The sequence below is a fragment of the Zootermopsis nevadensis genome, unplaced genomic scaffold (genome assembly GCF_977971745.1).
Source record: "Zootermopsis nevadensis isolate Lab colony 2312 unplaced genomic scaffold, Znev_1.0 Znev_ptg000027l, whole genome shotgun sequence".
NCBI classification, from domain to species: Eukaryota; Metazoa; Arthropoda; class Insecta; order Blattodea; family Termopsidae; genus Zootermopsis; species Zootermopsis nevadensis.
Genome location: NW_028259159.1, coordinates 7,732,541 through 7,758,158, shown reverse-complemented (window position 1 = coordinate 7,758,158; position 25,618 = coordinate 7,732,541). Strand labels below are relative to the sequence as shown.

The 25,618-nt window shown below is 40.9% G+C and overlaps 1 long non-coding RNA gene across 1 annotated transcript in view; it reads left to right on the top strand.

Annotated features, from left to right (window-relative positions):
• Window positions 1–426: 426 nt before the first annotated feature.
• Window positions 427–25,618, top strand: part of LOC110840791 (uncharacterized) — a 76,382-nt gene continuing 51,190 nt past the window's right edge. The window contains exons 1-12 of the long non-coding RNA XR_015537320.1: window positions 427–1,171; window positions 1,555–1,679; window positions 3,021–3,142; window positions 3,906–4,922; window positions 6,873–7,063; window positions 8,885–9,006; window positions 12,175–13,191; window positions 15,142–15,332; window positions 17,154–17,275; window positions 20,443–21,460; window positions 23,409–24,107; window positions 25,449–25,570. This is a non-coding gene — a long non-coding RNA (uncharacterized LOC110840791). The remainder of the gene's footprint in view (window positions 1,172–1,554; window positions 1,680–3,020; window positions 3,143–3,905; window positions 4,923–6,872; window positions 7,064–8,884; window positions 9,007–12,174; window positions 13,192–15,141; window positions 15,333–17,153; window positions 17,276–20,442; window positions 21,461–23,408; window positions 24,108–25,448; window positions 25,571–25,618) is intronic.

Here is a 25,618-nt window from a genome sequence, read left to right as displayed (position 1 = left end):
CAGGCAGCATTTCGATCGGCAGTGCAGTGGAGTGTGCGCGGACGGGCATGTAGTTCAGCTCTGTTGTCGGTAGATGACAGCAGACGTCACAGTGCGCATGTAGCGATCGTTGAATATCCCTCGTTCTCCGGCGGCGGCGGGATGTGGTCGCTGTTTTTCAGACGTTGCCGTCCCTGCGTATGACAAAATGGCGTGGACGTTCTGCCGCTGTCGACTTCTGCAGTCGGTATCCAGTGCAGAAATACAGATGTACATAATTTAAATACGAGACGTAAACATGACCTATATGTGCCAAATGCAAACTTTGCTAAATATCAGAAAGGAGTGTACTATATAGGTATCAAGTTGTTTAATAATCTTCCACCAACAGTTAAAAGTCTAAATTATGATATAAAGGTATTGAAGCCTGCATTGAAAGATTACCTCTTTACTCACTCCTTCTATTCTGTAGATGATTTCATCTCTGCTGAAAATGTTTAATCCTTATATCCATAATGTACGAGTATGTAAAGCAAGTTTTGTATTTATATTTAAAATTTTGAGGTTTATATATATTACTTTGTAAAATTATTTTCCATACTTGTATTGCAGAATCTGAAATTTATGTACATTGATATGTGAAATACGTTCTTGTACTTGTGTTGAAAGTTCTGAAGTGTATGTATATTGTATGAATTGACATGTTGCACATCCTTTGGTTGAGGCCTAAGAAGGATCTATGGAATGTAAATAAACTCTACTCTATTTACTCTTCATATATTGCCAGGGCGTGCAAGTTAATTTGATGTTATTTGAGCGTGTTTTGAATTTATGTGCGTCATCTTTCTCCTGTGTGAATGACGTAAAGTGGGAAATATTTTGGTTGCATGGAAGGTCGGTTAGCCAGTTGATTATTGATGAGGTGTAGAGTGCGTTCGTAGTAGCAGTTACGAATGGTGTCAAATGCGGATGTTTATTTTGGTACCTTGGTTTTGTTTCAGGTAGGCGTGCCTGCAAGCATATAGGATACTTTAGCCGTTACGCAGTTTCGAGTCCATCATTACTACAGAGGTAGCAAGACTTTGCACCGGGAGCTGACATGATGGACACAATTCATCAGGCGATGCGGTTGGGATGACCCACAGACACGTAGTGGCAGCCTCAGTTTTTGTGACTTGCTTGAGGAAATGCAGTAGGTTTTTATTTAAATTTGTGTAAGAGCTTATCGCAGCGGACAAGATAGAAGTAAGTAGCTAGAGTTACAGGTTGCAATGTTGGTTATGTGGCCACCACAACACAGGTGCACACCTTAGATTCGTTGTGACAAAGTATCGGGTGTTCGTAGCATGCCTCACAAATCTACAAGGAAGACCTCGGGCCCTCGTGCGATTTCCTTGCTTTCCGAGGAGGCGTACGGTCATAGATTTAGTGGGAGTGCCTTGTCTGTCTCAAAGAGTAGTTTGAGATCAGGGGATGTGCTGAGTGGCAACTTTCTTGTGAACTGTATGTGTAGTTTGTGGGCCGGTATCACGGTGTCACGCGAAGACATGGCAGACCAATTTGTCTGAATATCAGTGTTTCAGAAGATCAGTTGTGTTGGTGATAAGGAACCAGCTTGTTTGGAGTTGGAGGTGTGAAGAACCAGAAAGAATGAAGCACCTGGAGCGTTTGTGACTTGGATAAGGAAGTGCAGTATTCGGGTATGTTAGAGAGTAGAGTGGAGTTTATTTACGTTCCATAGATCCTTCTTTGGACTAATCCAAAAAAGGAGAACCTATCATTTCATACAATATACATAAACCTCAGGACTTCATTCAATATACGTAAACTTCTGTACTTTCGACACAATAACAAGTACGTGTTTCACATATCAATGTACATAACCTGAGAATTTTAAATAGAAATACAAAAGTGACTTTACGTATAGATTATAGATATACATAAAGCTTAAGGATTTTCAGCAGAGGTGAAATAATCTGCAGAATAGAAAGAGTGAGTGAAGAGGTAACCTTTCAATGCAGGCTTGAATGAATACCTTTATAGCATAATTGTAGAGTTTTAATTGTTGGTGGAAGATCACTAAATAACTTGATACATGTATAGTACTCTCCTTTTTTTGACGTTTAGTAGGGTTAAGCATTTGGCACATAGAGGTCATGTTTACGTCTTGTATTTAAATTATGTGCATCTGTATTTCTTTTAAGATTATCCAATTTTTCCGCCACAAATTATAGCAAGCAGAGTATAAATTCACTTGGGCAAGTGGAAGTATACAAGAAACCCTGCTTTTGACACCTTCCATTATTCTAATTATTTTCTTTTGCATGTGAAAAACCTTATTACTGTCTGTTGAATTCCCCCAAAGTATTAATCCATAAGACACCACAGAGTGGAAATAAGCAAAGCAAAGTAAACTAGCTTTATAGTATCTGTTGTCATGGGTGGTATGACTGTTCTGATGGCAAGGCACGCAGAGCTTAATTTGGGAATAATATACTCAATGTGTTTCTTCCAATCTGAGGTATTGTGAACTCGTCAGCCAAGGAAATTGTTTGTTTAAACTTCCACGATTAATTTCTCAGCCAGCGGCATACACGTTGAGATTCTAATAAGAATTTGTAGAAATACTCTGGAAGCAGTGCTGTGTGATAGGTCGCAGTTGAAAATCTCTGTTCATGAAAGGTGGAAGTCGTCTAAGTGCTGCCACTCCCGTGATTTGTTACCGCTCCCTAGTACTTTACAGTATATTATTTTGAAATTCCATTGCACCGTAACCTCTCCTTTTCCACTGTACATAGTTACATGTACATTCACAACATTCTCTGGGGTGGCATGCTCACCTCGGGAGCTTACAGAGTTGTGCACGCAGACATTGTTGGTGCCCCGGCATATTCCTGCATGCAGTCCACATCCCTTCTGTACTCAGGTTTTCGGGCATGTGTATTGTGCAGTGTTGATGGATGTTGTTCCGTGCGTCGTGATGTCCCCTCGCTTGCTCTGTGTTCAGGTACTTAAAGTAGGTATTTTCATTAATGTTCTAGGACACCGGCCGTGCAGTCATCATGACCGCTACCTCCTTCAGATCCCTTTTGTGTATTCTGTTTGACAAGGCTGGGGTGAAGTACCAGAACGATATTGGCCGCGGTTAGGTGGCCTCATACAGGTGTGTAAAACCTCTGTGTTGTGTGCCTGACACAAGTTAGGGCGTTGGACCAACATTTCTCAAAGAGACAGCTATATTAATTGGCTCACAAAATGCAGCTTATATTTAGAGCTACATAACTGGATGTGAGTGAGTGTGTCTGTCTGTCTGTTCATAAGAGGCACCAGTACAAGAAGTATGTAATCTAAATAATACAGGGTAGTGGGATATAGGTTTTTAACCAGAACAAAGTGCTCAAATCCCGCAATAAAAGTGAGTACAGATATGAAACTCCATTGTCAATAAATCACTTTACAAGTTACCAACCTTGTTGGCGTAGTAAACAAAGAATAAGGAGTAACATTTGTAGCCTTTGGAGAAAGATTCCTCGTAATTAATGTGCGAAACCAGCGCATTAAGGAAACTGTCTTCTGACTTCATATCACAAAGAATATTAAGTGGATAAATATTCAGAATATGTACCAAGTTGGAAGAGAAATACTTTTTCTGTCAAGCAACGGTAATGCTCTGACAGAGGCTGATTGCAAGTTGGATGTTTGGTCCTATGCGGTTAATCCCTGGTATGTCTATGAACAGGATTGCCCCCCCCCCCCCCCCCCCCAATTTCAGATTAAATATTTGAATAAGCAGCAGTCACCCATTAGAAAAATAAGTTGGCATGAGTTTGTTCCATTTCAGACGACTTTGCCTCCAATGTCTATGAAAGTGGCCTCTGAGATTCAAGATTTCATGTGTATCTTACACCTTTCCTGGTATATTGCAGCAGGAGTACACCAACACTAGACAGACTGACATCCGAAAGAAGACCACTTGTGTCCCCGATGGTTGGCCGTCCTGTTGCTCAGTGCGTACATGGAGAAGAGGACTGAATGCAGCATGTAAATTTTGTGTGCCTCTGGAGACGTGGTGCAGTAGGCTGTTATTTAACCCATTCGCAGGGGCTTGCTCTGTTGTGATAATTGTGTTTCAGGTGTGATACCAACTTAGTATGTTAATCATGTGAAATGCGTGTGTGTGTCCGTGTAAGGTGTGGATGTCTAGTTATGTGTGTAGGGTGTTCTATAGAGGGTGAGAAAAATAATAAAAATGTCGGCCGCATTCACATTGCGTTAATAAGGCACTGCTTCATAGTGTGGTGGCTAACACATGTTGGAATGAGAGAGTTTGTCATGTGTGTGTAAGGCTTTAAGTTGCAGGTACTCTTGGCTTTGGCCGCAGCTTGTCACCAGAGATGTGATTCCTCTTCCTGGAAAGAATGTGGTTTTCCCTTTAATCAGCTTCATTCCATTTCACATTCTCGGTTGAAGCTAATGCCACAGCACGAACTTCCAAACCTCAGTCATTCTGCATCTGTTCCACAGCGGATAGTGTGTGCTCTGCAGTTTCACTCGTTTAGCAAGCGTGGTGGGTTGACTTGAGGTGCTTACTCAGATGTTGATGGTAACTTGTAGGCATGCAGTTGCTTGCTCCCACCGAGAACCTGTTCAGTGATGAAGAACTCTGGCATAGCTATACCGGACAGTTTTGATAATCATGGATGTCCGTTCTCTGACCCAAGAAGACTTTAAAAATGTGCTGACGGCGCATTACTTAGTTTGCTTTTTCTCTATGGAAATCGGTAAAAAAAAAAGATTTCAAAGCAGGAGGTAATGGGAATATTTAGTGATCATCACCGAGAGGGAGTTTCCAAACAGTACTTATCGGGGGATGCACATTAGCAGTTGTCCCATGGTTGAAACTTGTTGACTTGCCAGTGAAGTGATTGCTCTATATAAGACAGGTAAGTGCAATGAGAGTTATGGATTGTGTGTGTTTTGCTACAAGTGGTTTTCGGCGAATATTGCCGGGATTAATTTTGTTGGTTGTGTACTTTTGTGTCGTTGACTGCCAAAATGAAGTCTGACGAAGGGAAGTTCGCGTTCGTAAGTACGGTTACCAGTGGGCTTAGTTAGTCGGTGTGCTAGAGAGTCGTGCAGTACAATCCGGTGGGGACATATGGAATAATCGTTTAAGAGTGCATCGCGCTAAGTTCATTGGGCTGTATTTTACGAAATCCTACCTGCTTTCTGGTAGTGTTTTCATAAATGATCGAAGATTTTTAGGTTATGGAGATGTTTGGTAGTTGGTTTTCTATAGGTGATGTTGGTTGGCCTGATTAATTGACGCAGTTTCTGCAAATTTAGTTCCAAGAATTATATAAACAGGGAAGATGTCGCTGCTGAATCCGCGTGACGTGTTGAGTGCCTGCATGCCAACATGACGTATGACGAGGAGAAGTTCGTGTCCGAAAGTACGGTTACCAGTGGACGCTTTCACTCGGTGTGTTGTGTTATAGATAGTCGTGTAGGTATTAAAGATTTGTGTCTGATTTTGATCTAAGCAGGGTGTTAAAGGTTGGTGTTTTCAGTAACAAATCGGGTGACCGAGAGGCAATGTGCGCCAGAATGTAGGCGATCTAGTGGCGAAATGTGTGTTATTTGTTTCATAGTGCTTCGTGCTAAGTTGACTGAGCTGTAGTTTACGATCCTAGGTGTTGTTCCGTGTGGCTGGTTTCATAAATTATTGGAAAGTTTTTAGGTTATGGATATGTTTGGTAGTTGGTTTCTTATAGGTGAAGTTGGTAGGCGTGTTTTCGGCTGCTTTTGTTTTTTTAGCTCCTGAAATTTTTAAGAGCTTTGGATGTCACGGAAGTACTGTTCAGCAATCCTGTTGCTGCTTATGAGATTACAATCTGTGGAGTGGTATTTCAGGCAGCATTTCGTTCGGCGGTGCAGTGGAGTGTGCGCGGACGGGCATGTAGTTCAGCTCTGTTGTCGGTAGATGACAGCAGACGTAGTCACGGTGCGTATGTAACGATCGTTGAATATCCCTCGTTCTCCGGCGGCGTCGGGATGTGGTCGCTGTTTTTCAGACGTTGCCGTCCCTGCGTATGACAAAATGGCGTGGACGTTCTGCCGCTGTCGACTTCTGCGGTCTGTATCCAGTGCAGAAATACAGATGTACATAATTTAAATACGAGACGTAAACATGACCTATATGTGCCAAATGCAAACTTTGCTAAATATCAGAAAGGAGTGTACTATATAGGTATCAAGTTGTTTAATAATCTTCCACCAACAGTTAAAAGTCTAAATTATGATATAAAGGTATTGAAGCCTGCATTGAAAGATTACCTCTTTACTCACTCCTTCTATTCTGTAGATGATTTCATCTCTGCTGAAAATGTTTAATCCTTATATCCATAATGTACGAGTATGTAAAGCAAGTTTTGTATTTATATTTAAAATTTTGAGGTTTATATATATTACTTTGTAAAATTATTTTCCATACTTGTATTGCAGAATCTGAAATTTATGTACATTGATATGTGAAATACGTTCTTGTACTTGTGTTGAAAGTTCTGAAGTGTATGTATATTGTATGAATTGACATGTTGCACATCCTTTGGTTGAGGCCTAAGAAGGATCTATGGAATGTAAATAAACTCTACTCTATTTACTCTTCATATATTGCCAGGGCGTGCAAGTTAATTTGATGTTATTTGAGCGTGTTTTGAATTTATGTGCGTCATCTTTCTCCTGTGTGAATGACGTAAAGTGGGAAATATTTTGGTTGCATGGAAGGTCGGTTAGCCAGTTGATTATTGATGAGGTGTAGAGTGCGTTCGTAGTAGCAGTTACGAATGGTGTCAAATGCGGATGTTTATTTTGGTACCTTGGTTTTGTTTCAGGTAGGCGTGCCTGCAAGCATATAGGATACTTTAGCCGTTACACAGTTTCGAGTCCATCATTACTACAGAGGTAGCAAGACTTTGCACCGGGAGCTGACATGATGGACACAATTCATCAGGCGATGCGGTTGGGATGACCCACAGACACGTAGTGGCAGCCTCAGTTTTTGTGACTTGCTTGAGGAAATGCAGTAGGTTTTTATTTAAATTTGTGTAAGAGCTTATCGCAGCGGACAAGATAGAAGTAAGTAGCTAGAGTTACAGGTTGCAATGTTGGTTATGTGGCCACCACAACACAGGTGCACACCTTAGATTCGTTGTGACAAAGTATCGGGTGTTCGTAGCATGCCTCACAAATCTACAAGGAAGACCTCGGGCCCTCGTGCGATTTCCTTGCTTTCCGAGGAGGCGTACGGTCATAGATTTAGTGGGAGTGCCTTGTCTGTCTCAAAGAGTAGTTTGAGATCAGGGGATGTGCTGAGTGGCAACTTTCTTATGAACTGTATGTGTAGTTTGTGGGCCGGTATCACGGTGTCACGCGAAGACATGGCAGACCAATTTGTCTGAATATCAGTGTTTCAGAAGATCAGTTGTGTTGGTGATGGGGAACCAGCTTGTTTGGAGTTGGAGGTGTGAAGAACCAAAAAGAATGAAGCACCTGGAGCGTTTGTGACTTTGATAAGGAAGTGCAGTATTCGGGTATGTTAGAGAGTAGAGTGGAGTTTATTTACGTTTCATAGATCCTTCTTTGGACTAATCCAAAAAAGGAGAACCTATCATTTCATACAATATACATAAACTTCTGTACTTTCGACACAATAACAAGTACGTGTTTCACATATCAATGTACATAACCTGAGAATTTTAAATAGAAATACAAAAGTGACTTTACATATAGATTATAGATATACATAAAGCTTAAGGATTTTCAGCAGAGGTGAAATAATCTGCAGAATAGAAAGAGTGAGTGAAGAGGTAACCTTTCAATGCAGGCTTGAATGAATACCTTTATAGCATAATTGTAGAGTTTTAATTGTTGGTGGAAGATCACTAAATAACTTGATACATGTATAGTACTCTCCTTTTTTTGACGTTTAGTAGGGTTAAGCATTTGGCACATAGAGGTCATGTTTACGTCTTGTATTTAAATTATGTGCATCTGTATTTCTTTTAAGATTATCCAATTTTTCCGCCACAAATTATAGCAAGCAGAGTATAAATTCACTTGGGCAAGTGGAAGTATACAAGAAACCCTGCTTTTGACACCTTCCATTATTCTAATTATTTTCTTTTGCATGTGAAAAACCTTATTACTGTCTGTTGAATTCCCCCAAAGTATTAATCCATAAGACACCACAGAGTGGAAATAAGCAAAGCAAAGTAAACTAGCTTTATAGTATCTGTTGTCATGGGTGGTATGACTGTTCTGATGGCAAGGCACGCAGAGCTTAATTTGGGAATAATATACTCAATGTGTTTCTTCCAATCTGAGGTATTGTGAACTCGTCAGCCAAGGAAATTGTTTGTTTAAACTTCCACGATTAATTTCTCAGCCAGCGGCATACACGTTGAGATTCTAATAAGAATTTGTAGAAATACTCTGGAAGCAGTGCTGTGTGATAGGTCGCAGTTGAAAATCTCTGTTCATGAAAGGTGGAAGTCGTCTAAGTGCTGCCACTCCCGTGATTTGTTACCGCTCCCTAGTACTTTACAGTATATTATTTTGAAATTCCATTGCACCGTAACCTCTCCTTTTCCACTGTACATAGTTACATGTACATTCACAACATTCTCTGGGGTGGCATGCTCACCTCGGGAGCTTACAGAGTTGTGCACGCAGACATTGTTGGTGCCCCGGCATATTCCTGCATGCAGTCCACATCCCTTCTGTACTCAGGTTTTCGGGCATGTGTATTGTGCAGTGTTGATGGATGTTGTTCCGTGCGTCGTGATGTCCCCTCGCTTGCTCTGTGTTCAGGTACTTAAAGTAGGTATTTTCATTAATGTTCTAGGACACCGGCCGTGCAGTCATCATGACCGCTACCTCCTTCAGATCCCTTTTGTGTATTCTGTTTGACAAGGCTGGGGTGAAGTACCAGAACGATATTGGCTGCGGTTAGGTGGCCTCATACAGGTGTGTAAAACCTCTGTGTTGTGTGCCTGACACAAGTTAGGGCATTGGACCAACATTTCTCAAAGAGACAGCTATATTAATTGGCTCACAAAATGCAGCTTATATTTAGAGCTACATAACTGGATGTGAGTGAGTGTGTCTGTCTGTCTGTTCATAAGAGGCACCAGTACAAGAAGTATGTAATCTAAATAATACAGGGTAGTGGGATATAGGTTTTTAACCAGAACAAAGTGCTCAAATCCCGCAATAAAAGTGAGTACAGATATGAAACTCCATTGTCAATAAATCACTTTACAAGTTACCAACCTTGTTGGCGTAGTAAACAAAGAATAAGGAGTAACATTTGTAGCCTTTGGAGAAAGATTCCTCGTAATTAATGTGCGAAACCAGCGCATTAAGGAAACTGTCTTCTGACTTCATATCACAAAGAATATTAAGTGGATAAATATTCAGAATATGTACCAAGTTGGATTTAATTGTAAAAAGTACAAAATTTCCACACCGTGATGTTCATAAATACACTTGGACTTCCCCAGATGGCAGAACACACAATCAAATAGATCATGTTTTAGTAGATAAGAGAAGGCAGACAAATGTAATTGATGTGAGATCATTCAGAGGAGCAGATTGCGACACTGATCATTATCTGGTGGTAGCAAAAGTGAGGGAGCGGCTCTCAGTAAGCAGACGAACTAAACAAAATTTTGACACAGAAAGATTTGATTTGAAACAATTAAGTGAGGGAGAGGCAAAGGAACAATATCAAGTTGAAATTTCGAATAGGTTTCAAATTTAAGAGACAAATGAGGATAATGAAAGTGTGGACATTAACAGGGAGTGGGAAAATGTCAGAAACTGCATCAAAATTTCAGCAAAAGAGAAACTAGGATACTACAGGAGAAAGCAAAATAAACCGTGTTTTGATGAAGAATGTTCAAAATTAATAGATCGAAGGAAGCAAACAAAATTTCAATGGTTGCAGAACCCAAACAAAACAAATGCGGATAATCTATGTAACGTGAGACGTGAGGCTAGTAGAACCTTTAGGACTAAGAAAAGGGAATACCTGAAGGGCAAAATTGCTGAACTTGAGACAAATAATAAGGAAAAAAACATCAGAGACCTGTACAGTGGCATTAATAACTTTAAGAAAGGATATCAACCCCAGACCAATTTAGTAAAGGATGATAGTGGCAATTTGCTTGCAGATCCAATAAAAATTGTGAATAGGTGGAAAAATTTCTTTAGCGAGCTCTTAAATGTTCATGATACTGGTGATATTAGACAGATTAAAATGCATACAGCTGAACTGTTGGTGCCAGAACCTAGCTTAGATGAAGTGGAACTAGCCATTGGGAAGTTGAAATGTTATAAATCTCCAGGAATTGATCAGATTCCGGCCGAATTAATTAAAGCAGGTGGCAAAGGGTTGCATATGAGGATCCATAAGCTTATTCAGTTAATTTGGGATAAAGAAGAGATGCCACAACAATGGAAGGAATCCATAATTATTCCTATTCATAAGAAGGGGGACAAGACTGAGTGTGGTAATTACCGAGGAATATCACTGCTATCAACCTCATACAAAATTCTATCCAACATTCTTTTGGCAAGATTAACCCCATATGCGAATGAAATTATTGGGGATCATCAGTGTGGGTTCAGACGAAACAGATCAACGATTGATCAGATCTTTTGCATTCGTCAGATACTAGAGAAAAAATGGGAGTTCGGTGGGACCGTACATAAGTTATTTATAGATTTCAAAAAAGCCTATGACTCTGTGAAGAGAGAAGTGCTATATAATATTCTTATTGAATTTGGTATACCAAAGAAGCTAGTGGGTCTAATAAAAATGTGCTTAAATGAAACCTGTAGCAAAATTTGAGTAGGTAAATATGTATCTGAGACATTCCTCATCAAGAACGGTCTAAAACAAGGAGATGCTCTGTCTCCCTTGCTCTTTAACTTTGCACTAGAATACGCCATCAGGAAGGTCCAAGGTAGGCAGGAGGGTTTGCAATTGAATGGGACACATCAGCTATTGGCATATGCTGATGATGTTAATTTATTGGGGGACGATATAAGTACAATAAAGAGGAACGCAGAAGTTTTACTAGAGGCTGGTAGACAAGTGTGGCTGGAAGTAAATTCAGAAAAAACTAAGTACATGTTAGTATCTCGTAATCAGAAGACAGGCGGGCAAAATTGTCTTAGGGTGGCTAATAAATCCTTTGAAAGGGTTACAAAGTTCAAATATTTGGGAACAACAATAACAAATCAAAACGATACTTGTGAGGAAGTTAGGAGGAGACTAAATTCCGGAAATGCTTGCTACTTCTCAGTCCAAAATATTTTGTCTTCCCGTCTGATTTCTAAGAACCTGAAAATTAAAGTATACAAAACAATAATCTTGCCTTTTGTTTTGTATGGGTGCGAAACATGGTCTCTCACTCAGAGGGAGGAACACAGATTGCAGGTGTTTGAGAATCGGGTGTTGAGGAGGATATTTGGGCCTAAGAGGGAAGACGATGGGGCGTGGAGAAAACTGCACAATGACGAGCTTAAAAATCTGTACTGCTCCCCCAGTATTGTGAGGGTGATTAAGTCGAGAAGAGTGAGATGGGCGGGACATGTAGCGCGCATGGATGGGACAAGAGGTGTGCACCGGGTACTGGTTGGGAAACTTGAAGGGAAGAGACCGCTGGGGAGACCTAGACGTAGATGGGAGGATAATCTCAGGTGGGATCTATGGGAGATAGGAGTTGAAGGAAACTGGATTTTGTTGGCCCAGGACGGTCCGGTGGAGGGCTTTGGTTAACTCGGTGATGAACCTTCGGGTTCGGTAAGCCATCTAGTTAGTTAGTTATGTACCAAGTTGGAAGAGAAATACTTTTTCTGTCAAGCAACGGTAATGCTCTGACAGAGGCTGATTGCAAGTTGGATGTTTGGTCCTATGCGGTTAATCCCTGGTATGTCTATGAACAGGATCGCCCCCCCCCCCCCAATTTCAGATTAAATATTTGAATAAGCAGCAGTCACCCATTAGAAAAATAAGTTGGCATGAGTTTGTTCCATTTCAGACGACTTTGCCTCCAATGTCTATGAAAGTGGCCTCTGAGATTCAAGATTTCATGTGTATCTTACACCTTTCCTGGTATATTGCAGCAGGAGTACACCAACACTAGACAGACTGACATCCGAAAGAAGACCACTTGTGTCCCCGATGGTTGGCCGTCCTGTTGCTCAGTGCGTACATGGAGAAGAGGACTGAATGCAGCATGTAAATTTTGTGTGCCTCTGGAGACGTGGTGCAGTAGGCTGTTATTTAACCCATTCGCAGGGGCTTGCTCTGTTGTGATAATTGTGTTTCAGGTGTGATACCAACTTAGTATGTTAATCATGTGAAATGCGTGTGTGTGTCCGTGTAAGGTGTGGATGTCTAGTTATGTGTGTAGGGTGTTCTATAGAGGGTGAGAAAAATAATAAAAATGTCGGCCGCATTCACATTGCGTTAATAAGGCACTGCTTCATAGTGTGGTGGCTAACACATGTTGGAATGAGAGAGTTTGTCATGTGTGTGTAAGGCTTTAAGTTGCAGGTACTCTTGGCTTTGGCCGCAGCTTGTCACCAGAGATGTGATTCCTCTTCCTGGAAAGAATGTGGTTTTCCCTTTAATCAGCTTCATTCCATTTCACATTCTCGGTTGAAGCTAATGCCACAGCACGAACTTCCAAACCTCAGTCATTCTGCATCTGTTCCACAGCGGATAGTGTGTGCTCTGCAGTTTCACTCGTTTAGCAAGCGTGGTGGGTTGACTTGAGGTGCTTACTCAGATGTTGATGGTAACTTGTAGGCATGCAGTTGCTTGCTCCCACCGAGAACCTGTTCAGTGATGAAGAACTCTGGCATAGCTATACCGGACAGTTTTGATAATCATGGATGTCCGTTCTCTGACCCAAGAAGACTTTAAAAATGTGCTGACGGCGCATTACTTAGTTTGCTTTTTCTCTATGGAAATCGGTAAAAAAAAAAGATTTCAAAGCAGGAGGTAATGGGAATATTTAGTGATCATCACCGAGAGGGAGTTTCCAAACAGTACTTATCGGGGGATGCACATTAGCAGTTGTCCCATGGTTGAAACTTGTTGACTTGCCAGTGAAGTGATTGCTCTATATAAGACAGGTAAGTGCAATGAGAGTTATGGATTGTGTGTGTTTTGCTACAAGTGGTTTTCGGCGAATATTGCCGGGATTAATTTTGTTGGTTGTGTACTTTTGTGTCGTTGACTGCCAAAATGAAGTCTGACGAAGGGAAGTTCGCGTTCGTAAGTACGGTTACCAGTGGGCTTAGTTAGTCGGTGTGCTAGAGAGTCGTGCAGTACAATCCGGTGGGGACATATGGAATAATCGTTTAAGAGTGCATCGCGCTAAGTTCATTGGGCTGTATTTTACGAAATCCTACCTGCTTTCTGGTAGTGTTTTCATAAATGATCGAAGATTTTTAGGTTATGGAGATGTTTGGTAGTTGGTTTTCTATAGGTGATGTTGGTTGGCCTGATTAATTGACGCAGTTTCTGCAAATTTAGTTCCAAGAATTATATAAACAGGGAAGATGTCGCTGCTGAATCCGCGTGACGTGTTGAGTGCCTGCATGCCAACATGACGTATGACGAGGAGAAGTTCGTGTCCGAAAGTACGGTTACCAGTGGACGCTTTCACTCGGTGTGTTGTGTTATAGATAGTCGTGTAGGTATTAAAGATTTGTGTCTGATTTTGATCTAAGCAGGGTGTTAAAGGTTGGTGTTTTCAGTAACAAATCGGGTGACCGAGAGGCAATGTGCGCCAGAATGTAGGCGATCTAGTGGCGAAATGTGTGTTATTTGTTTCATAGTGCTTCGTGCTAAGTTGACTGAGCTGTAGTTTACGATCCTAGGTGTTGTTCCGTGTGGCTGGTTTCATAAATTATTGGAAAGTTTTTAGGTTATGGATATGTTTGGTAGTTGGTTTCTTATAGGTGAAGTTGGTAGGCGTGTTTTCGGCTGCTTTTGTTTTTTTAGCTCCTGAAATTTTTAAGAGCTTTGGATGTCACGGAAGTACTGTTCAGCAATCCTGTTGCTGCTTATGAGATTACAATCTGTGGAGTGGTATTTCAGGCAGCATTTCGTTCGGCGGTGCAGTGGAGTGTGCGCGGACGGGCATGTAGTTCAGCTCTGTTGTCGGTAGATGACAGCAGACGTAGTCACGGTGCGTATGTAACGATCGTTGAATATCCCTCGTTCTCCGGCGGCGTCGGGATGTGGTCGCTGTTTTTCAGACGTTGCCGTCCCTGCGTATGACAAAATGGCGTGGACGTTCTGCCGCTGTCGACTTCTGCGGTCTGTATCCAGTGCAGAAATACAGATGTACATAATTTAAATACGAGACGTAAACATGACCTATATGTGCCAAATGCAAACTTTGCTAAATATCAGAAAGGAGTGTACTATATAGGTATCAAGTTGTTTAATAATCTTCCACCAACAGTTAAAAGTCTAAATTATGATATAAAGGTATTGAAGCCTGCATTGAAAGATTACCTCTTTACTCACTCCTTCTATTCTGTAGATGATTTCATCTCTGCTGAAAATGTTTAATCCTTATATCCATAATGTACGAGTATGTAAAGCAAGTTTTGTATTTATATTTAAAATTTTGAGGTTTATATATATTACTTTGTAAAATTATTTTCCATACTTGTATTGCAGAATCTGAAATTTATGTACATTGATATGTGAAATACGTTCTTGTACTTGTGTTGAAAGTTCTGAAGTGTATGTATATTGTATGAATTGACATGTTGCACATCCTTTGGTTGAGGCCTAAGAAGGATCTATGGAATGTAAATAAACTCTACTCTATTTACTCTTCATATATTGCCAGGGCGTGCAAGTTAATTTGATGTTATTTGAGCGTGTTTTGAATTTATGTGCGTCATCTTTCTCCTGTGTGAATGACGTAAAGTGGGAAATATTTTGGTTGCATGGAAGGTCGGTTAGCCAGTTGATTATTGATGAGGTGTAGAGTGCGTTCGTAGTAGCAGTTACGAATGGTGTCAAATGCGGATGTTTATTTTGGTACCTTGGTTTTGTTTCAGGTAGGCGTGCCTGCAAGCATATAGGATACTTTAGCCGTTACACAGTTTCGAGTCCATCATTACTACAGAGGTAGCAAGACTTTGCACCGGGAGCTGACATGATGGACACAATTCATCAGGCGATGCGGTTGGGATGACCCACAGACACGTAGTGGCAGCCTCAGTTTTTGTGACTTGCTTGAGGAAATGCAGTAGGTTTTTATTTAAATTTGTGTAAGAGCTTATCGCAGCGGACAAGATAGAAGTAAGTAGCTAGAGTTACAGGTTGCAATGTTGGTTATGTGGCCACCACAACACAGGTGCACACCTTAGATTCGTTGTGACAAAGTATCGGGTGTTCGTAGCATGCCTCACAAATCTACAAGGAAGACCTCGGGCCCTCGTGCGATTTCCTTGCTTTCCGAGGAGGCGTACGGTCATAGATTTAGTGGGAGTGCCTTGTCTGTCTCAAAGAGTAGTTTGAGATCAGGGGATGTGCTGAGTGGCAACTTTCTTATGAACTGTATGTGTAGTTTGTGGGCCGGTATCACGGTGTCACGCGAAGACATGGCAGACCAATTTGTCTGAATATCAGTGTTTCAGAAGATCAGTTGTGTTGGTGATGGGGAACCAGCTTGTTTGGAGTTGGAGGTGTGAAGAACCAAAAAGAATGAAGCACCTGGAGCGTTTGTGACTTTGATAAGGAAGTGCAGTATTCGGGTATGTTAGAGAGTAGAGTGGAGTTTATTTACGTTTCATAGATCCTTCTTTGGACTAATCCAAAAAAGGAGAACCTATCATTTCATACAATATACATAAACTTCTGTACTTTCGACACAATAACAAGTACGTGTTTCACATATCAATGTACATAACCTGAGAATTTTAAATAGAAATACAAAAGTGACTTTACATATAGATTATAGATATACATAAAGCTTAAGGATTTTCAGCAGAGGTGAAATAATCTGCAGAATAGAAAGAGTGAGTGAAGAGGTAACCTTTCAATGCAGGCTTGAATGAATACCTTTATAGCATAATTGTAGAGTTTTAATTGTTGGTGGAAGATCACTAAATAACTTGATACATGTATAGTACTCTCCTTTTTTTGACGTTTAGTAGGGTTAAGCATTTGGCACATAGAGGTCATGTTTACGTCTTGTATTTAAATTATGTGCATCTGTATTTCTTTTAAGATTATCCAATTTTTCCGCCACAAATTATAGCAAGCAGAGTATAAATTCACTTGGGCAAGTGGAAGTATACAAGAAACCCTGCTTTTGACACCTTCCATTATTCTAATTATTTTCTTTTGCATGTGAAAAACCTTATTACTGTCTGTTGAATTCCCCCAAAGTATTAATCCATAAGACACCACAGAGTGGAAATAAGCAAAGCAAAGTAAACTAGCTTTATAGTATCTGTTGTCATGGGTGGTATGACTGTTCTGATGGCAAGGCACGCAGAGCTTAATTTGGGAATAATATACTCAATGTGTTTCTTCCAATCTGAGGTATTGTGAACTCGTCAGCCAAGGAAATTGTTTGTTTAAACTTCCACGATTAATTTCTCAGCCAGCGGCATACACGTTGAGATTCTAATAAGAATTTGTAGAAATACTCTGGAAGCAGTGCTGTGTGATAGGTCGCAGTTGAAAATCTCTGTTCATGAAAGGTGGAAGTCGTCTAAGTGCTGCCACTCCCGTGATTTGTTACCGCTCCCTAGTACTTTACAGTATATTATTTTGAAATTCCATTGCACCGTAACCTCTCCTTTTCCACTGTACATAGTTACATGTACATTCACAACATTCTCTGGGGTGGCATGCTCACCTCGGGAGCTTACAGAGTTGTGCACGCAGACATTGTTGGTGCCCCGGCATATTCCTGCATGCAGTCCACATCCCTTCTGTACTCAGGTTTTCGGGCATGTGTATTGTGCAGTGTTGATGGATGTTGTTCCGTGCGTCGTGATGTCCCCTCGCTTGCTCTGTGTTCAGGTACTTAAAGTAGGTATTTTCATTAATGTTCTAGGACACCGGCCGTGCAGTCATCATGACCGCTACCTCCTTCAGATCCCTTTTGTGTATTCTGTTTGACAAGGCTGGGGTGAAGTACCAGAACGATATTGGCTGCGGTTAGGTGGCCTCATACAGGTGTGTAAAACCTCTGTGTTGTGTGCCTGACACAAGTTAGGGCATTGGACCAACATTTCTCAAAGAGACAGCTATATTAATTGGCTCACAAAATGCAGCTTATATTTAGAGCTACATAACTGGATGTGAGTGAGTGTGTCTGTCTGTCTGTTCATAAGAGGCACCAGTACAAGAAGTATGTAATCTAAATAATACAGGGTAGTGGGATATAGGTTTTTAACCAGAACAAAGTGCTCAAATCCCGCAATAAAAGTGAGTACAGATATGAAACTCCATTGTCAATAAATCACTTTACAAGTTACCAACCTTGTTGGCGTAGTAAACAAAGAATAAGGAGTAACATTTGTAGCCTTTGGAGAAAGATTCCTCGTAATTAATGTGCGAAACCAGCGCATTAAGGAAACTGTCTTCTGACTTCATATCACAAAGAATATTAAGTGGATAAATATTCAGAATATGTACCAAGTTGGATTTAATTGTAAAAAGTACAAAATTTCCACACCGTGATGTTCATAAATACACTTGGACTTCCCCAGATGGCAGAACACACAATCAAATAGATCATGTTTTAGTAGATAAGAGAAGGCAGACAAATGTAATTGATGTGAGATCATTCAGAGGAGCAGATTGCGACACTGATCATTATCTGGTGGTAGCAAAAGTGAGGGAGCGGCTCTCAGTAAGCAGACGAACTAAACAAAATTTTGACACAGAAAGATTTGATTTGAAACAATTAAGTGAGGGAGAGGCAAAGGAACAATATCAAGTTGAAATTTCGAATAGGTTTCAAATTTAAGAGACAAATGAGGATAATGAAAGTGTGGACATTAACAGGGAGTGGGAAAATGTCAGAAACTGCATCAAAATTTCAGCAAAAGAGAAACTAGGATACTACAGGAGAAAGCAAAATAAACCGTGTTTTGATGAAGAATGTTCAAAATTAATAGATCGAAGGAAGCAAACAAAATTTCAATGGTTGCAGAACCCAAACAAAACAAATGCGGATAATCTATGTAACGTGAGACGTGAGGCTAGTAGAACCTTTAGGACTAAGAAAAGGGAATACCTGAAGGGCAAAATTGCTGAACTTGAGACAAATAATAAGGAAAAAAACATCAGAGACCTGTACAGTGGCATTAATAACTTTAAGAAAGGATATCAACCCCAGACCAATTTAGTAAAGGATGATAGTGGCAATTTGCTTGCAGATCCAATAAAAATTGTGAATAGGTGGAAAAATTTCTTTAGCGAGCTCTTAAATGTTCATGATACTGGTGATATTAGACAGATTAAAATGCATACAGCTGAACTGTTGGTGCCAGAACCTAGCTTAGATGAAGTGGAACTAGCCATTGGGAAGTTGAAATGTTATAAATCTCCAGGAATTGATCAGATTCCGGCCGAATTAATTAAAGCAGGTGGCAAAGGGTTGCATATGAGGATCCATAAGCTTATTCAGTTAATTTGGGATAAAGAAGAGATGCCACAACAATGGAAGGAATCCATAATTATTCCTATTCATAAGAAGGGGGACAAGACTGAGTGTGGTAATTACCGAGGAATATCACTGCTATCAACCTCATACAAAATTCTATCCAACATTCTTTTGGCAAGATTAACCCCATATGCGAATGAAATTATTGGGGATCATCAGTGTGGGTTCAGACGAAACAGATCAACGATTGATCAGATCTTTTGCATTCGTCAGATACTAGAGAAAAAATGGGAGTTCGGTGGGACCGTACATAAGTTATTTATAGATTTCAAAAAAGCCTATGACTCTGTGAAGAGAGAAGTGCTATATAATATTCTTATTGAATTTGGTATACCAAAGAAGCTAGTGGGTCTAATAAAAATGTGCTTAAATGAAACCTGTAGCAAAATTTGAGTAGGTAAATATGTATCTGAGACATTCCTCATCAAGAACGGTCTAAAACAAGGAGATGCTCTGTCTCCCTTGCTCTTTAACTTTGCACTAGAATACGCCATCAGGAAGGTCCAAGGTAGGCAGGAGGGTTTGCAATTGAATGGGACACATCAGCTATTGGCATATGCTGATGATGTTAATTTATTGGGGGACGATATAAGTACAATAAAGAGGAACGCAGAAGTTTTACTAGAGGCTGGTAGACAAGTGTGGCTGGAAGTAAATTCAGAAAAAACTAAGTACATGTTAGTATCTCGTAATCAGAAGACAGGCGGGCAAAATTGTCTTAGGGTGGCTAATAAATCCTTTGAAAGGGTTACAAAGTTCAAATATTTGGGAACAACAATAACAAATCAAAACGATACTTGTGAGGAAGTTAGGAGGAGACTAAATTCCGGAAATGCTTGCTACTTCTCAGTCCAAAATATTTTGTCTTCCCGTCTGATTTCTAAGAACCTGAAAATTAAAGTATACAAAACAATAATCTTGCCTTTTGTTTTGTATGGGTGCGAAACATGGTCTCTCACTCAGAGGGAGGAACACAGATTGCAGGTGTTTGAGAATCGGGTGTTGAGGAGGATATTTGGGCCTAAGAGGGAAGACGATGGGGCGTGGAGAAAACTGCACAATGACGAGCTTAAAAATCTGTACTGCTCCCCCAGTATTGTGAGGGTGATTAAGTCGAGAAGAGTGAGATGGGCGGGACATGTAGCGCGCATGGATGGGACAAGAGGTGTGCACCGGGTACTGGTTGGGAAACTTGAAGGGAAGAGACCGCTGGGGAGACCTAGACGTAGATGGGAGGATAATCTCAGGTGGGATCTATGGGAGATAGGAGTTGAAGGAAACTGGATTTTGTTGGCCCAGGACGGTCCGGTGGAGGGCTTTGGTTAACTCGGTGATGAACCTTCGGGTTCGGTAAGCCATCTAGTTAGTTAGTTATGTACCAAGTTGGAAGAGAAATACTTTTTCTGTCAAGCAACGGTAATGCTCTGACAGAGGCTGATTGCAAGTTGGATGTTTGGTCCTATGCGGTTAATCCCTGGTATGTCTATGAACAGGATCGCCCCCCCCCCCCAATTTCAGATTAAATATTTGAATAAGCAGCAGTCACCCATTAGAAAAATAAGTTGGCATGAGTTTGTTCCATTTCAGACGACTTTGCCTCCAATGTCTATGAAAGTGGCCTCTGAGATTCTAGATTTCATGTGTATCTTACACCTTTCCTGGTATATTGCAGCAGGAGTACACCAACACTAGACAGACTGACATCCGAAAGAAGACCACTTGTGTCCCCGATGGTTGGCCGTCCTGTTGCTCAGTGCGTACATGGAGAAGAGGACTGAATGCAGCATGTAAATTTTGTGTGCCTCTGGAGACGTGGTGCAGTAGGCTGTTATTTAACCCATTCGCAGGGGCTTGCTCTGTTGTGATAATTGTGTTTCAGGTGTGATACCAACTTAGTATGTCAATCATGTGAAATGCGTGTGTGTGTCCGTGTAAGGTGTGGATGTCTAGTTATGTGTGTAGGGTGTTCTATAGAGGGTGAGAAAAATAATAAAAATGTCGGCCGCATTCACATTGCGTTAATAAGGCACTGCTTCATAGTGTGGTGGCTAACACATGTTGGAATGAGAGAGTTTGTCATGTGTGTGTAAGGCTTTAAGTTGCAGGTACTCTTGGCTTTGGCCGCAGCTTGTCACCAGAGATGTGATTCCTCTTCCTGGAAAGAATGTGGTTTTCCCTTTAATCAGCTTCATTCCATTTCACATTCTCGGTTGAAGCTAATGCCACAGCACGAACTTCCAAACCTCAGTCATTCTGCATCTGTTCCACAGCGGATAGTGTGTGCTCTGCAGTTTCACTCGTTTAGCAAGCGTGGTGGGTTGACTTGAGGTGCTTACTCAGATGTTGATGGTAACTTGTAGGCATGCAGTTGCTAGCTCCCACCGAGAACCTGTTCAGTGATGAAGAACTCTGGCATAGCTATACCGGACAGTTTTGATAATCATGGATGTCCGTTCTCTGACCCAAGAAGACTTTAAAAATGTGCTGACGGCGCATTACTTAGTTTGCTTTTTCTCTATGGAAATCGGTAAAAAAAAAAAGATTTCAAAGCAGGAGGTAATGGGAATATTTAGTGATCATCACCGAGAGGGAGTTTCCAAACAGTACTTATCGGGGGATGCACATTAGGAGTTGTCCCATGATTGAAACTTGTTGACTTGCCAGTGAAGTGATTGCTCTATATAAGACAGGTAAGTGCAATGAGAGTTATGGATTGTGTGTGTCTTGCTACAAGTGGTTTTCGGCGAATATTGCCGGGATTAATTTTGTTGGTTGTGTACTTTTGTGTCGTTGACTGCCAAAATGAAGTCTGACGAAGGGAAGTTCGCGTTCGTAAGTACGGTTACCAGTGGGCTTAGTTAGTCGGTGTGTTAGAGAGTCGTGCAGTACAATCCGGTGGGGACGTATGGAATAATCGTTTAAGAGTGCATCGCGCTAAGTTCATTGGGCTGTATTTTACGAAATCCTACCTGCTTTCTGGTGGTGTTTTCATAAATGATCGAAGATTTTTAGGTTATGGGGATGTTTGGTAGTTGGTTTTCTATAGGTGATGTTGGTTGGCCTGATTAATTGTCGCAGTTTCTGCAAATTTAGTTCCAAGAATTGTATAAACAGGGAAGATGTCGCTGCTGAATCCGCGTGACGTGTTGAGTGCCTGCATGCCAACATGACGTATGACGAGGAGAAGTGTCGTATCCGAAAGTACGGTTACCAGTGGACGCTTTCACTCGGTCTGTTGTGTTATAGATAGTCGTGTAGGTATTAAAGATTTGTGTCTGATTTTGATCTAAGCAGGGTGTTAAACGTTGGTGTTTTCAGTAACAAATCGGGTGACCGAGAGGCAATGTGCGCCATAATGTAGGCGATCTAGTGGCGAAATGTGTGTTATTTGTTTCATAGTGCTTCGTGAAAAGTTGATTGAGCTGTAGTTTACGATCCTAGGTGTTGTTCCGTGTGGTTGGTTTCATAAATTATTGGAAGGTTTTGGGTTATGGATATGTTTGGTAGTTGGTTTCTTGTAGGTGAAGTTGGTAGGCGTGTTTTCGGCTGCATTTGTTTTTTAGCTCCTGTAATTTTTAAGAGCTCGGATGTCACGGAAGTACTGTTCAGCTAGCCTATTGCTGCTTATGAGTTTACAATCTGTGGAGTGGTATTTCAGGCAGCATTTCGATCGGCAGTGCAGTGGGGTGTGCGCGGACGGGCATGTAGTTCAGCTCTGTTGTCGCTAGATGACAGCAGACGTCGTCACGGTGCGTATGTAACGATCGTTGAATATCCCTCGTTCTCCGGCGGCGGCGGGATGTGGTCGCTGTTTTTCAGACGTTGCAGTCCCTGCGTATGACAAAATGGCGTGGACGTTCTGCCGCTGTCGACTTCTGCGGTCGGTATCCAGTGCAGAAATACAGATGTACATAATTTAAATACGAGACGTAAACATGACCTATATGTGCCAAATGCAAACTTTGCTAAATATCAGAAAGGAGTGTACTATACAGGTATCAAGTTGTTTAATAATCTTCCACCAACAGTTAAAAGTCTAAGTTATGATATAAAGGTATTGAAGCCTGCATTGAAAGATTACCTCTTTACTCACTCCTTCTATTCTGTAGATGATTTCATCTCTGCTGAAAATGTTTAATCCTTATATCCATAATGTACGAGTATGTAAAGCAAGTTTTGTATTTATATTTAAAATTTTGAGGTTTATATATATTACTTTGTAAAATTATTTTCCATACTTGTATTGCAGAATCTGAAATTTATGTACATTGATATGTGAAATACGTTCTTGTACTTGTGTTGAAAGTTCTGAAGTGTATGTATATTGTATGAATTGACATGTTGCACATCCTTTGGTTGAGGCCTAAGAAGGATCTATGGAATGTAAATAAACTCTACTCTATTTACTCTTCATATATTGCCAGGGCGTGCAAGTTAATTTGATGTTATTTGAGCGTGTTTTGAATTTATGTGCGTCATCTTTCTCCTGTGTGAATGACGTAAAGTGGGAAATATTTTGGTTGCATGGAAGGTCGGTTAGCCAGTTGATTATTGATGAGGTGTAGAGTGCGTTCGTAGTAGCAGTTACGAATGGTGTCAAATGCGGATGTTTATTTTGGTACCTTGGTTTTGTTTCAGGTAGGCGTGCCTGCAAGCATATAGGATACTTTAGCCGTTACGCAGTTTCGAGTCCATCATTACTACAGAGGTAGCAAGACTTTGCACCGGGAGCTGACATGATGGACACAATTCATCAGGCGATGCGGTTGGGATGACCCACAGACACGTAGTGGCAGCCTCAGTTTTTGTGACTTGCTTGAGGAAATGCAGTAGGTTTTTATTTAAATTTGTGTAAGAGCTTATCGCAGCGGACAAGATAGAAGTAAGTAGCTAGAGTTACAGGTTGCAATGTTGGTTATGTGGCCACCACAACACAGGTGCACACCTTAGATTCGTTGTGACAAAGTATCGGGTGTTCGTAGCATGCCTCACAAATCTACAAGGAAGACCTCGGGCCCTCGTGCGATTTCCTTGCTTTCCGAGGAGGCGTACGGTCATAGATTTAGTGGGAGTGCCTTGTCTGTCTCAAAGAGTAGTTTGAGATCAGGGGATGTGCTGAGTGGCAACTTTCTTGTGAACTGTATGTGTAGTTTGTGGGCCGGTATCACGGTGTCACGCGAAGACATGGCAGACCAATTTGTCTGAATATCAGTGTTTCAGAAGATCAGTTGTGTTGGCGATAGGGAACCAGCTTGTTTGGAGTTGGAGGTGTGAAGAACCAGAAAGAATGAAGCACCTGGAGCGTTTGTGTCTTGGATAAGGAAGTGCAGTATTCGGGTATGTTAGAGAGTAGAGTGGAGTTTATTTACGTTCCATAGATCCTTCTTTGGACTAATCCAAAAAAGGAGAACCTATCATTTCATACAATATACATAAACCTCAGGACTTCATTCAATATACGTAAACTTCTGTACTTTCGACACAATAACAAGTACGTGTTTCACATATCAATGTACATAACCTGAGAATTTTAAATAGAAATACAAAAGTGACTTTACGTATAGATTATAGATATACATAAAGCTTAAGGATTTTCAGCAGAGGTGAAATAATCTGCAGAATAGAAAGAGTGAGTGAAGAGGTAAACTTTCAATGCAGGCTTGAATGAATACCTTTATAGCATAATTGTAGAGTTTTAATTGTTGGTGGAAGATCACTAAATAACTTGATACATGTATAGTACTCTCCTTTTTTTGACGTTTAGTAGGGTTAAGCATTTGGCACATAGAGGTCATGTTTACGTCTTGTATTTAAATTATGTGCATCTGTATTTCTTTTAAGATTATCCAATTTTTCCGCCACAAATTATAGCAAGCAGAGTATAAATTCACTTGGGCAAGTGGAAGTATACAAGAAACCCTGCTTTTGACACCTTCCATTATTCTAATTATTTTCTTTTGCATGTGAAAAACCTTATTACTGTCTGTTGAATTCCCCCAAAGTATTAATCCATAAGACACCACAGAGTGGAAATAAGCAAAGCAAAGTAAACTAGCTTTATAGTATCTGTTGTCATGGGTGGTATGACTGTTCTGATGGCAAGGCACGCAGAGCTTAATTTGGGAATAATATACTCAATGTGTTTCTTCCAATCTGAGGTATTGTGAACTCGTCAGCCAAGGAAATTGTTTGTTTAAACTTCCACGATTAATTTCTCAGCCAGCGGCATACACGTTGAGATTCTAATAAGAATTTGTAGAAATGCTCTGGAAGCAGTGCTGTGTGATAGGTCGCAGTTGAAAATCTCTGTTCATGAAAGGTGGAAGTCGTCTAAGTGCTGCCACTCCCGTGATTTGTTACCGCTCCCTAGTACTTTACAGTATATTATTTTGAAATTCCATTGCACCGTAACCTCTCCTTTTCCACTGTACATAGTTACATGTACATTCACAACATTCTCTGGGGTGGCATGCTCACCTCGAGAGCTTACAGAGTTGTGCACGCAGACATTGTTGGTGCCCCGGCATATTCCTGCATGCAGTCCACATCCCTTCTGTACTCAGGTTTTCGGGCATGTGTATTGTGCAGTGTTGATGGATGTTGTTCCGTGCGTCGTGATGTCCCCTCGCTTGCTCTGTGTTCAGGTACTTAAAGTAGGTATTTTCATTAATGTTCTAGGACACCGGCCGTGCAGTCATCATGACCGCTACCTCCTTCAGATCCCTTTTGTGTATTCTGTTTGACAAGGCTGGGGTGAAGTACCAGAACGATATTGGCCGCGGTTAGGTGGCCTCATACAGGTGTGTAAAACCTCTGTGTTGTGTGCCTGACACAAGTTAGGGCGTTGG